Below are 11,094 nucleotides of genomic sequence, written 5' to 3' on the forward strand. Positions count from 1 at the left end.
ATCGTTGGGACAAGAGAGAAAAGAAGGAAAGGATATATTTTCAAAAGTTTGTGTTTTAGAGGGGATTATTTTATTTTTTTGAAAAATGGATTTTGTAAGAATGGCTGGCCAATGGTAGGCTTATTGTGTTTAGGTTTGTTCGATTAAACACTTATGAAGTTAAGCACATCTTTGTTATTAATGATTGTGCTTTGACAACTTGGATAGCTTTTCTTGAGCTCCTTGTTGAATTCAATTGATGGTACCATCATGGATTTATTTTGTTTTTCTTTTTTTTGACGGCCCTAACTTTTGCCTAAAACACCTATTTGTGATGTCTTAGCGGGCTTTTGTCTTTGTTCATTATTTTGTAACCCTAATTTTTGCCTAGGTCACCCTTCTGTGGGATTCCTAGCGGGTCTTTTGCTCTTATTTTTGCGCAGTCCCCTTTTTGGGTTTCCTGCCGAGCTTTTTGTCTTTAGGATTTCTTTATCCATGATGGCACTTATTGAGGCCAAGGAAAGGTGCTCCAAGTTGTCACACACTTCCACATAAAAAGATGCGGGTTTATTTTTATTAAGACGATTTTAACCTCACTTATGTTTATTCAAACAGGGTTAAATAACGTGGTTTAGAATTTTATTGCAAGCAAGAAAAGAAGCAATAAAGAATTAATGAAGAATGATTTTATTATAATTATAGTGGAAACATGTGCCCTGTCGAGGCTCGGGGGTCGGGCTATCCCCGAGGAGTGATCTCTAATAGTCACTGAATTTACACATCCCTATTAGAAGGAAAAGGACATTTGATGACGACAGCTGGCCTTGACGTTTGTGAACCAGCCTTCCTAAAGATCTGGCTTAAAGAACGTCGAGAAGGATCTTTGTTCCTCTTCGTTCTTTGATCTTTATTAGGGTCATATCCTAACCCTTGTTTCCCGGATTGTCCTTGATAATGGGTAGCTCCGGGATTCCTTGGGAGTCCTTGCCTAATCCTTGTCCTGGCAAGTATCCGTTCTTTGTGAGCATATGAGCTACCTTCTTCATTTCTCGGGGAAACGTTTCAACATTGGCGATTTCCAATGCTTGGAAGGCGGTTTCCAAAGCTTCCTCTGCTGCATCCACATAAGGTATGTTGGATGGCTTACTGATGAGTATGTCATCTTCAGCTTGCACGGTCACCAGTTTGTCACCCACGATGAACTTGATTTTCTGGTGGAGCGTAGAGGGTACAGCTTTCGCATCATGAATCCAAGGTCGGCCGAGGAGACAGCTGTATGCAGGAGTAATGTCCATTATTTGAAATTCGACGTTAAAGATAGTGGGTCCGATTTGGATTGGAAGACTGACTTCTCCCACCACTTCTCTTTTAGAGCCGTCGAAAGCTCGAACGATCATGTTGCTTGGGCGCATTTGGACTCCCTTGATTGCCATCTGATCGAACGTTCTTTTTGGCATCACGTTCAAGGAAGATCCATTATCCACCAAGACCTTCGCGATGTGATACTCCTTGCACTTTACAGAGATGTGCAAGGGCTTGTTATGGTGCGGTCCCTCGGTGGGGATCTCTTCATCTGTGAAGGTGAGGTGATCATTAGCCGTGATGTGACTAACAATTCCCTCAAATTTGTCTTGGGATATGGTGTGTGATACATACGCCTCGTTCAAGACTTTCAACAGAGCTTGCCGATGCGGTTCGGAGCTTAGGATCAACGACAACAAAGTGATCTTTGCTGGTGTCTTGTGAAGTTGATCCACAATGGAGTACTCGCTTTGTTTGATGAATTTTAACAGCTCATCAGTCTCCTCCTCGGATTCTCTATCTTCCTCGGTTTTCTCCTTTTCTTTTCCTTTACTCTTGGGAGCTTTATCGTGCAGATCTTCGGGAGAGTAGATCCTGCCACTCCTAGTCATGCCTCCAAGTCCAGCGATGTTGGAGATATCGCTGTCGGCAGAAAAATGGACGTCGTATATCCATGGCACAGCCTTATTCGCTTCGTAGGGAAAAGGCCTTGGAGTAGTGATCCTTAACGGCATTGGACCTTCCCCTTTGTTCGTCTTGATTACCAACAACGGAGTTGATGTGCGCTCGCTTGGCGCGGTTGTTGGCTTACACTTAATAACAAATGGCGTGCGATCCATCTTGAACATACGCATCGATTATTTCTTTCTTTTTATTAATGTTTATTAATGGATTACTAGGAGAGATGTATGAATGACTCCTAGATCCCTCCATGACCTATATGCATGATATGAGATGATGGTGGTGAATATGCATGCATAGTGTTTATTCAACTAAGCATTATCATGTTTTTAGGATGTTCCTAAGATGATGCATGATATTGCTTGGTTTGGATAAATAACCCTTTTTTCTTTTTTCTTTGGGTATTTTTCTTTTGTATTTTTTTTGGGTGAAAAGGAAAACTACCTACATGAATGTGATGAAGGTAGATGTTAACACCATGTACTAGAAGATCTTTATTTCTATTTATTCTTTTTATTTTAAAAAGAATGTTGTATGTTTAAAAGGTGCAATGTATGCTCATACAATGTCACATAAAAATGCACACACAATTCACTCATCCACGAACAGTCACGAGCGAATCACGAGGTAGGGGTCTCCTGCAGAAAAGTGCATATTCAAGGAGGATCTAACTGTTCTCACTTGGTCAAAGGCCCCCAAGGTGCCCCCATTATAGGGACCCAATTCCTCTTGTCGTAAGTCGATGGAAAGCTCCAACGCACTGTCGGACTCGAGTTCATGGTTATCACCTTGAGTGATGTTTTTCCGACAACGGTCTCGTAGGCTCCTATAGACCCATTCAACCGGCCGTACTAACATCCACTCCCTATGGATTACCACTCATGCCCCCGGGTATAGAGGGAACTGTTGTGTGCAAAGGTTTGTGTGCAATTTATTTCAAACAATTGCGGAAATTTAAACAAACAACAGTTATTTAAAGCCAAATATATAAAGCATGTTATCATACAAGCAAGGGGTAATGAAGTAATTTTAACTATTATTTGTTAAAAATAATCTGTCACTAAATGGGACTGACTCTCGAAGCTTCCCCAGTGGAGTCGCCATCTGTCGCCACCGGCCCAAACGGGCCTCGGCGGTCGCGAAGACGGTCGAGCTCGCTTATTATTTTAGTTTTGAAAATGTATTGGATTATTAGAACGACTTGTTCTCAAACTGAGACCTTGTCGATCCTATCTAATTTATTTATTAAAACGTCTCACCAATCCATATTAATCCCAAGCGGGACCCTCCATGGATTAGTGGTTTTCGTAAAAGGAGGGTTCGTGGAGTCGCCACCAATGTTTTACTCAAAACATTGGAAAAAGGGATAAGGCAATTGATTTTATAAATCAACTTTGGCCATTACAACCAGAGTTGGGTAAGGGAGTCGGTTACGCGTGGGGAAGGTGTTAGCACCCCACAGCGCCCCTTTCGGGTTCCCTATGACAGATTATTTTCTAAAATAACAGCGTAAAATTACTAAATTACCCCTATTTATTCTAAGCAATTATAAATTAACTATCTACATGATGACAGTTTAAATATGCACACAGAAAGCAGTAAAAGGAAGGATTTAAGAAGAAACCTCTTGAAGCGTGCTTTTATATATTGAGTAAAACTGGGAAGCTTTTTGGCGTTCCCTCGCTCTACAAGCTCGCTCGCTCCTTCTAAAAACTTTTAACTATGGAAATCCGGAGGATTTCCCTTCGACTAGGTTCGATCCTCAAGCAAAATGGCTCGGGGCTCAAGAACTTCGTCGGATCAACTCTCCGAGTGATTTCTAGGGCAGAACACTGCTCAAAAACCCCAGAATACTCAAGGAGAGGGTTAAAACTATGTGAAAAAGTGTGGAATGACGTCCAATTGACGTCATATTTATAGGGAATAGGCGCAATACGGCCTACAGAAGCAATACGGCCGTATTGAAATTTTTGAACTTCAATACGGCCGTATTGAGTTCAATACGGCTGTATTGAAGCTTCAATACGACCGTATTGATTTCAGTACGGCCGTATTGAAGTTTCTGAAACTTCAATACGCCGTATTGAGTTCACTGCGGCCGTATTGAAGCTTCAATACGGCCGTATTAAGTTCAGTACGGCCGTATTGGGCTTCATTCCCTCCATTTCCTTATTTTGAGCTATTCTAAGACCTCTAGACCTACAGAGAACCCTCCTAGGGCCTTCCAGGAGTCCTTCTGGCTGATCTTCCTTCAGTCTTCGAGAGTCTTCAAGCTTTATTTCCGACCCGGACAATTTTAGGGGTCTACAGTGATGGTTCCCTCCCAAAGCTCTTTGGATCTCATGGCCAACTCCTCCAACTCAATCTTCCCCAAAATTGCATGGAAGTGTGGAAGTAGGCTTCATCTACACCAAGTGAAACAAACCAACCAAGAGCAAGAAAGGAGACCAAGAAATAAAAACTAAAAATGCTCAATTAGAAAGGCTAAACTCAATAGGAATATTGATGAGACAAAGCACAAGGAATTCCAAGAAAGACAAGCAAAAAATTAAGACACATTTAAGAAGGCAAGCACTCAAAGGAAAATCCTAGAAGGGTTCTAGAATAGAATTAAGTGTTTAATGTTCCTTGTCCTTAAATGAAATCAATTAGTGTAAGGTCCTTTCCTTAATGTCCAGCCACGGTTTTTGTCATAAAATGGGTCCAAATATGGGTACAAAAAAATGGTCCAAGTCCACTCCAATTGTGCAAGGGTAAAATGGTAATTGTCCACAAGTCTAGCAACAATTTCCTTTTGAATTTTTTTTTCTCTTGTATTTTTCCAGCCAACTTTTGGTGCAGCCCCTTGGTCAGTTTTTTTTGAATTTTAACCTTGTTATGTTGCTTGGTTTTTACACTTGTGGGTGAATTAAAAGTAGCACAAAAAAGTAGGAGACAAAAAGGACAAGTGGCATGCAAAAAGCAACTTTTGTAAGGTGGAATGTGTCTTGTACTATGTACTAATTTGGTGCAGTTTTTTTTAGCAAACAAACACACATTCTTGGCAGATTTTTCAGCAACAAAACACTACTTGGTTGTCATACAAAGGACAAGGGACAATCATGTGATGATGAGCATGTAGGGGTGGCTAACCATGCATGTATAGGAGACAAATTCACATGGAATTCAACAAACTTTTAGAACATGTCATGAACTAAATAACATGCATGAATGACCTCTAAGAACATGAAAAATGTTTGGCCAGCCACTTAGGAGAGGAAACATGCATTGTAGACCCCTAAAATTGTCCGGGTCGGAAATAAAGCTTGAAGACTCTCGAAGACTGAAGAAGGATCAGCCAGAAGGACTTCCAGAAGGCCCAAGGAGGGTTCTCTATAGGTCTAAGAGGTCTTAGGATAGCTAAAAATAGAAAATAGGAGGAATTGGGACCAATACGGGCTGCTTGGGGACCAGTACGGCCTGTATTGAAGTTTTGAACTTCAATACGGCCGTACTGGACTCAATACGGCCGTATTGAAGATTTGTGAACTTCAATACGGCCGTATTGAGTTCAATACGGCCGTATTGAAGAACAAATTCTCAATACGGGCCGTATTGATCCCAGCGCCCGTATTGCTCCTATTTCCTATAAATATGGCGTCATTTGACGTCAATACACACTTTTCAACCATTTCTTGACTCTCTTATTGAGTGTTCTGGGGTTTTTGAGCAGTGCTCTGCCTTAGGAACCTCTCTGGGAGTCGATCCGACGAAGTTCTGGAATTCCGAGCACTTAGCTTGGAGATTCGAACCTAGTCGAAGGGAAATCCTCCGGATTTCCATAGTTAAAAGTTTTTAGGAAGGAGCGAGCGAGCTTGTAGAGCGAGGGAACGCCAAAAAGCTTCCCAGTTTTACTCAATATATAAAAGCGCGCTTCAAGAGGTTTCTTCTTAAATCCTTCCTTTTACTGCTTTCTGTGTGTTTAATTTAAGCACCATGTAGATATTTAAAATAATAATCGTTCATAAATAAAAAGGGGTAATTTAGTAATTTTACGCTATTATTTTAGAAATAATCTGTCATAGGGAACCCGAAAGGGGCGCTGTGGGGTGCTAACACCTTCCCCACGCGTAACCGACTCCCTTACCCAACTCTGGTTGTAATGGCCAAAGTTGATTTATAAAATCAATTGCCTTATCCCTTTTTCCAATGTTTTGAGTAAAACATTGGTGGCGACTCCACGAACCCTCCTTTTGCGAAAACCACTAATCCATGGAGGGTCCCGCTTGGGATTAATATGGATTGGTGAGACATTTAATAAATAAATTGGATAAGATCGACAAGGTCTCAGTTTGAGAACAAGTCGTTCTAATAATCCAATACATTTTCAAAACTAAAATAAAAAGCGAGCTCGACCGTCTTCGCGAATGCCGAAAGCCCGTTTCGGGCCGGTGGCGACAGATGGCGACTCCGCTGGGGAAGCTTCGAGAGTCAGTCCCATTTAGTGACAGATTATTTTTAACAAATAATAGTTAAAATTACTTCATTACCCCTCGCTTGTATTATAACATGCTTTATTACATGGCTTTAATAACTGTTGTTTGTTTAAATTCCGCAATTGTTTGAAATACAAACTGTACACAAACCTTTGCACACAACAGTTCCCTCTATACCCGGGGGCATGAGTGGTAATCCATAGGGAGTGGATGTTAGTACGGCCGGTTGATGGGTTTATAGGAGCCTATGAGACCGTTGTCGGAAAAACATCACTCAAGGTGATAACCATGAACTCGAGTCCGACAGTGCGTTGGAACTTTCCATCGACTTACGACGAGAGGAATTGGGTCCCTATAATGGGGGCACCTTGGGGGCCTTTGACCAAGTGAGAACAGTTAGATCCTCCTTGAATATGCACTTTTCTGCAGGAGACCCCCACCTCGTGATTCGCTCGTGACTGTTCGTGGATGAGTGAATTGTTTGTGCATTGACTATGTGACATTGTATGAGCATACATTTGCACCTTTTAAACATACAACATTCTTTTTTAAATAAAAAGAATAAATAGAAATAAAGATCTTCTAGTACATGGTGTTAACATCTACCTTCATTGCATTCATATAGGTAGTTTCCCTTTTCACCCAAAAAATATAAAAAGATACAAAATATTCAAAAGAAAAATATGTATTTACCCAAACCAAGCAATATCATGCATCATCTTAGGAAAATCCTAAAAACATGATAATGCTTAGTTCAATAAACACAATGCATGCATATTCAACATCATCATCTCATGCATATAGATCATGGAGGGATCTAGGAGTTATTCATTTCATACATCTCTCCTAGTATTCCATTAATAAACATAAATAAAAAGAAAGGATTAAATCGATGCGTATGTTCAAAAATGGATCGCACGCCGTTCGTCATCAAGTGTAAGCCAACAACCGCGCCAAGCGAGCGCACATCAACTCCGTTGTTGGTAATCAAGACGAATAAAGGGGAAGGTCCGACACCATTAAGGATCACAGTTCCAAAGCCTTTCCCTTGCAAATCAAATAAGGCTGTGCCGTGGATATACGACATCCACTCTTCTGCCGACAGCGATACCTCCAACATCGCTGGACTTGGGGGCATGACTAGGAGTGGCAGGATCTACACTCCCGAAGATCTTCATGATAAAGCCCCCAAGAATAAAGAAAAAGAAGAAAAGAAAACCGAGGAAAAAGAATCCGAGGAGGAGACAGACGAGCTGTTAAAGTTTATCCGACAGAGCGAGTATTCCATCATGGATCAACTTCATAAGACGCCAGCAAAGATTACTCTGTTGTCGTTGATCCTATGCTCCGAACCGCATCGGCAAGCTCTGTTGAAAGTCTTGAACGAGGCATACGTGTCGCACACTATCTCCCAAGACAAGTTTGAGGGGATTGTTAGTCATATCACGGCTAATGATCACCTCACCTTCATCGATGAAGAAATCCCCACCGAGGGATCAAACCACAACAAGCCCTTGCACATCTCTATAAAGTGCAAGGAGTATCACATCGCTAAAAGTCTTGGTAGATAATGGATCTTCCTTGAACGTGATGCCAAAAAGAACTCTCGAGCAAGTGGCAATCAAGGGAGTCCAAATGCGCCCGAGCAACATGATCGTTCGAGCTTTTGACGGATCTAAAAGAGAAGTAGTGGGAGAAATCAATCTTCCAATCCAAGTTGGACCCACTATCTTCAACGTCGAATTTCAAGTGATGGACATTACTCCAACATACAGCTGTCTCCTTGGCCGACCTTGGAATCATGATGCAAAAGCTATTCCTTCTACGCTCCACCAGAAAGTCAAGTTCATAGTGGGTGACAAACTGGTGACTGTACAAGCTGAAGATGACATACTCATCAGCAAGCCATCCAATATACCATATGTGGATGCAGCAGAGGAAGCTTTAGAAACCGCCTTCCAAGCATTGGAAATTGCCAATGTTGAAACGTTTCCCCGAGAAATGAAGAAGGTAGCTCATATGCTCACCAAGAACGGATACTTGCCAGGACAAGGATTAGGCAAGGACTCCCAAGGAATCCCGGAGCTACCCATTATCAAGGATAATCCGGGGAAACAAGGGTTAGGATACAACCCTAACAAAGATCAAAGAACGAAGAGGAATCAAGATCCTTCTCGACGTTCTTTAAGCCAGATCTTTAGGAAGGCCGGTTCACAAGCGTCAAGGCCGGTCGTCGTCGTCAAAATGTTTTTCTCCTTCCGATAGGGATGTATAGACTCAGTGACTATTAGAGATCACTCCTCGGGGACAGCCCGACCCCCGAGCCTTGATAGGGCACATGTTTCCATTATGATTATAATAAAATCATTCTTCATTAATTCTTTATTGCTTCTTTTCTCGCTTGCAATAAAATTCTAGACCACATTATTTTAACCCTGTTTGAATAAACATGAATGAGGTTAAAATCATCTTAATAATAATAAACCCACATCATTTATGTGGAAGTGTGTGTGTCAACTTGGAGCACCTTTTCTTGGCCTCAATAAGTGCCATCATGGATAAAGAAATCCTAAAGATAATAAGCTCGGCAGGAAACCCAAAAAGGGGACTGCGCAAAAATAAGAGCAAAAGACCCGCTAGGAATCCCACAAAAGGGTGACCTAGGCAAAAGTTAGGGTTACAAAACGAAGACAAAAACCCGCTAGGAATCCCACGAAAAGGGTGACCTAGGCAAAAATTAGGGTTACAAAATAATGAACAAAAACAAAAGCCCGCTAAGACATCACAAATGGGTGTTTTAGGCAAAAGTTAGGGCCGTCAAAAAAAAAAAAACAAAATAAATCCATGATGGTACCATCAATTGAATTCAACAAGGGGCTCAAGAAAAGCTATCCAAGTTGTCAAAACACAATCATTAATAACAAAGATGTGCTTAAACTCATAAGTGTTTAATCGAACAAGCCTAAACACATAAGCCTACCATGGCCAGCCATTCTTACAAAAAACAATTTTTCAAAAATAAAATAATCCCCTCTAAAACACAAACCTTTGAAAATATATCCTTTCCTTCTTTTCTCTCTTGTCCCAACGATTTTTGAATAATCTAGTGGAAACATGGAGATATAGTGGTCAATAGGAGGGTTGACACATCTTCTAAAGAAAGGGAAGAATCATTTGGTTGATGACACCAAAATCAAATATGCATCATTCCTCGGTAACAGAAATCGGCAGAGCACAGTCCGTCTGGAGGAATGGCAAAATCCAAACACAAAAACGCATCGGTTAATTCTTTTGAAAAAAAAAAAAGAATCAAATAGAATTAGGTGCATCACACTGCATACATGCATACAGATGATAGGTGTACTGGAAGATCACTTATTCTCTGTTTATTGAAAAAACAAAAAAAAATAATAAATAATAAAAAAATAATAAATAATAAAAAATATAAATTTCAGAAAAAACAATGCGCCCGTACCATGTTCAGTACACCCGTACTAAAATCAGGGTTATGAACAAAATTTCAACTCAATACAGGCGTACTGAAATGGATGCGGCCGTATTGGCCATAAAGAAATTTTCAAAGACCTCGTCATGAGGCAATTGCATAAAAAAGAAAAAATAGAAAAATTGCTTGTGTATGACAGCAGCAAACAAAATGCAAAGATTCAGAAAATCAACAGCGTCATACAGAATAACTGAGCCTGGAGAGGCTTGCCGAAAAAATACTCTCAGAATAACTGAGCCTGGAGAGGCTTGCCGAAAGAATACTCTCAGAATAACTGAGCCTGGAGAGGCTTGCCGAAACAATACTCCCACAGAATAACTGAGCCTGGAGAGGCTTGCCGAAATAATACTCTCTCAAAATAACTGAGACATTTCTGTACAGAAAAAGCCGAAAAACAACAGAAAAGGCAAAAATACAGAAAAAGCCAAAAAATGACAAAAAAGGCAAACATACAGAAAAAGTCAAAAGTCGACAAAAAAGACAAAGATTTCACATCTTTCAGAATAACTGAGCCTGGAGAGGCTCGCCGAAATAATACTCTCAGAATAATTGAGCCTGGAGAGGCTTGCTGAAATAATACTTTTTCAGAATAACTAAAGCCTGGAGAGGCTTGCAGAAATAATACTCCCCCAACTGTACAGAATAATTGAGCCTGGAGAGGCTTGCTGAAATAATACTCTCATCAGAATAACTGAGCCTGGAGAGGCTTACTGAAATAATACTCTCTCAGAAATAACTGAGCCTGGAGAGGCTTGCCGAAACAATACTCATTCAGAATAATTGAGCCTGGAGAGGCTCGCCAAAATAATACTCCACATCAAAGAATAATCGAGCCTGGAGAGGCTCGCAGAAATAATACTCCCCAAAGGGAACCTCAGCTCATGAAGCCAATATCCAACAAGAGCTTTCAAAGCAAGATCGTCAAAATCTCCCAAAGGAAGTACGATCATCCAAGTAATATATCCAAGTCAAAGGACTTCGGACTTCCTCAGTGGAAAGTAGCTCTCCGACTCAGGCATTGAGTGAGGCTAAGCCTGTAGAGGCTTCCTAAATAATACTCTCCCGATCAGACAGAATAATTGAGCCTGGAGAGGCTCGCAGAAATAATACTCCTTCAGAATAATCGAGCCTGGAGAGGCTCGTAGAAAGAAT

This window comes from Cajanus cajan, chromosome 3 (assembly GCF_000230855.2).
Source record: "Cajanus cajan strain Asha chromosome 3, NIPB_CcT2T_4, whole genome shotgun sequence".
NCBI classification, from domain to species: domain Eukaryota; kingdom Viridiplantae; phylum Streptophyta; class Magnoliopsida; order Fabales; family Fabaceae; genus Cajanus; species Cajanus cajan.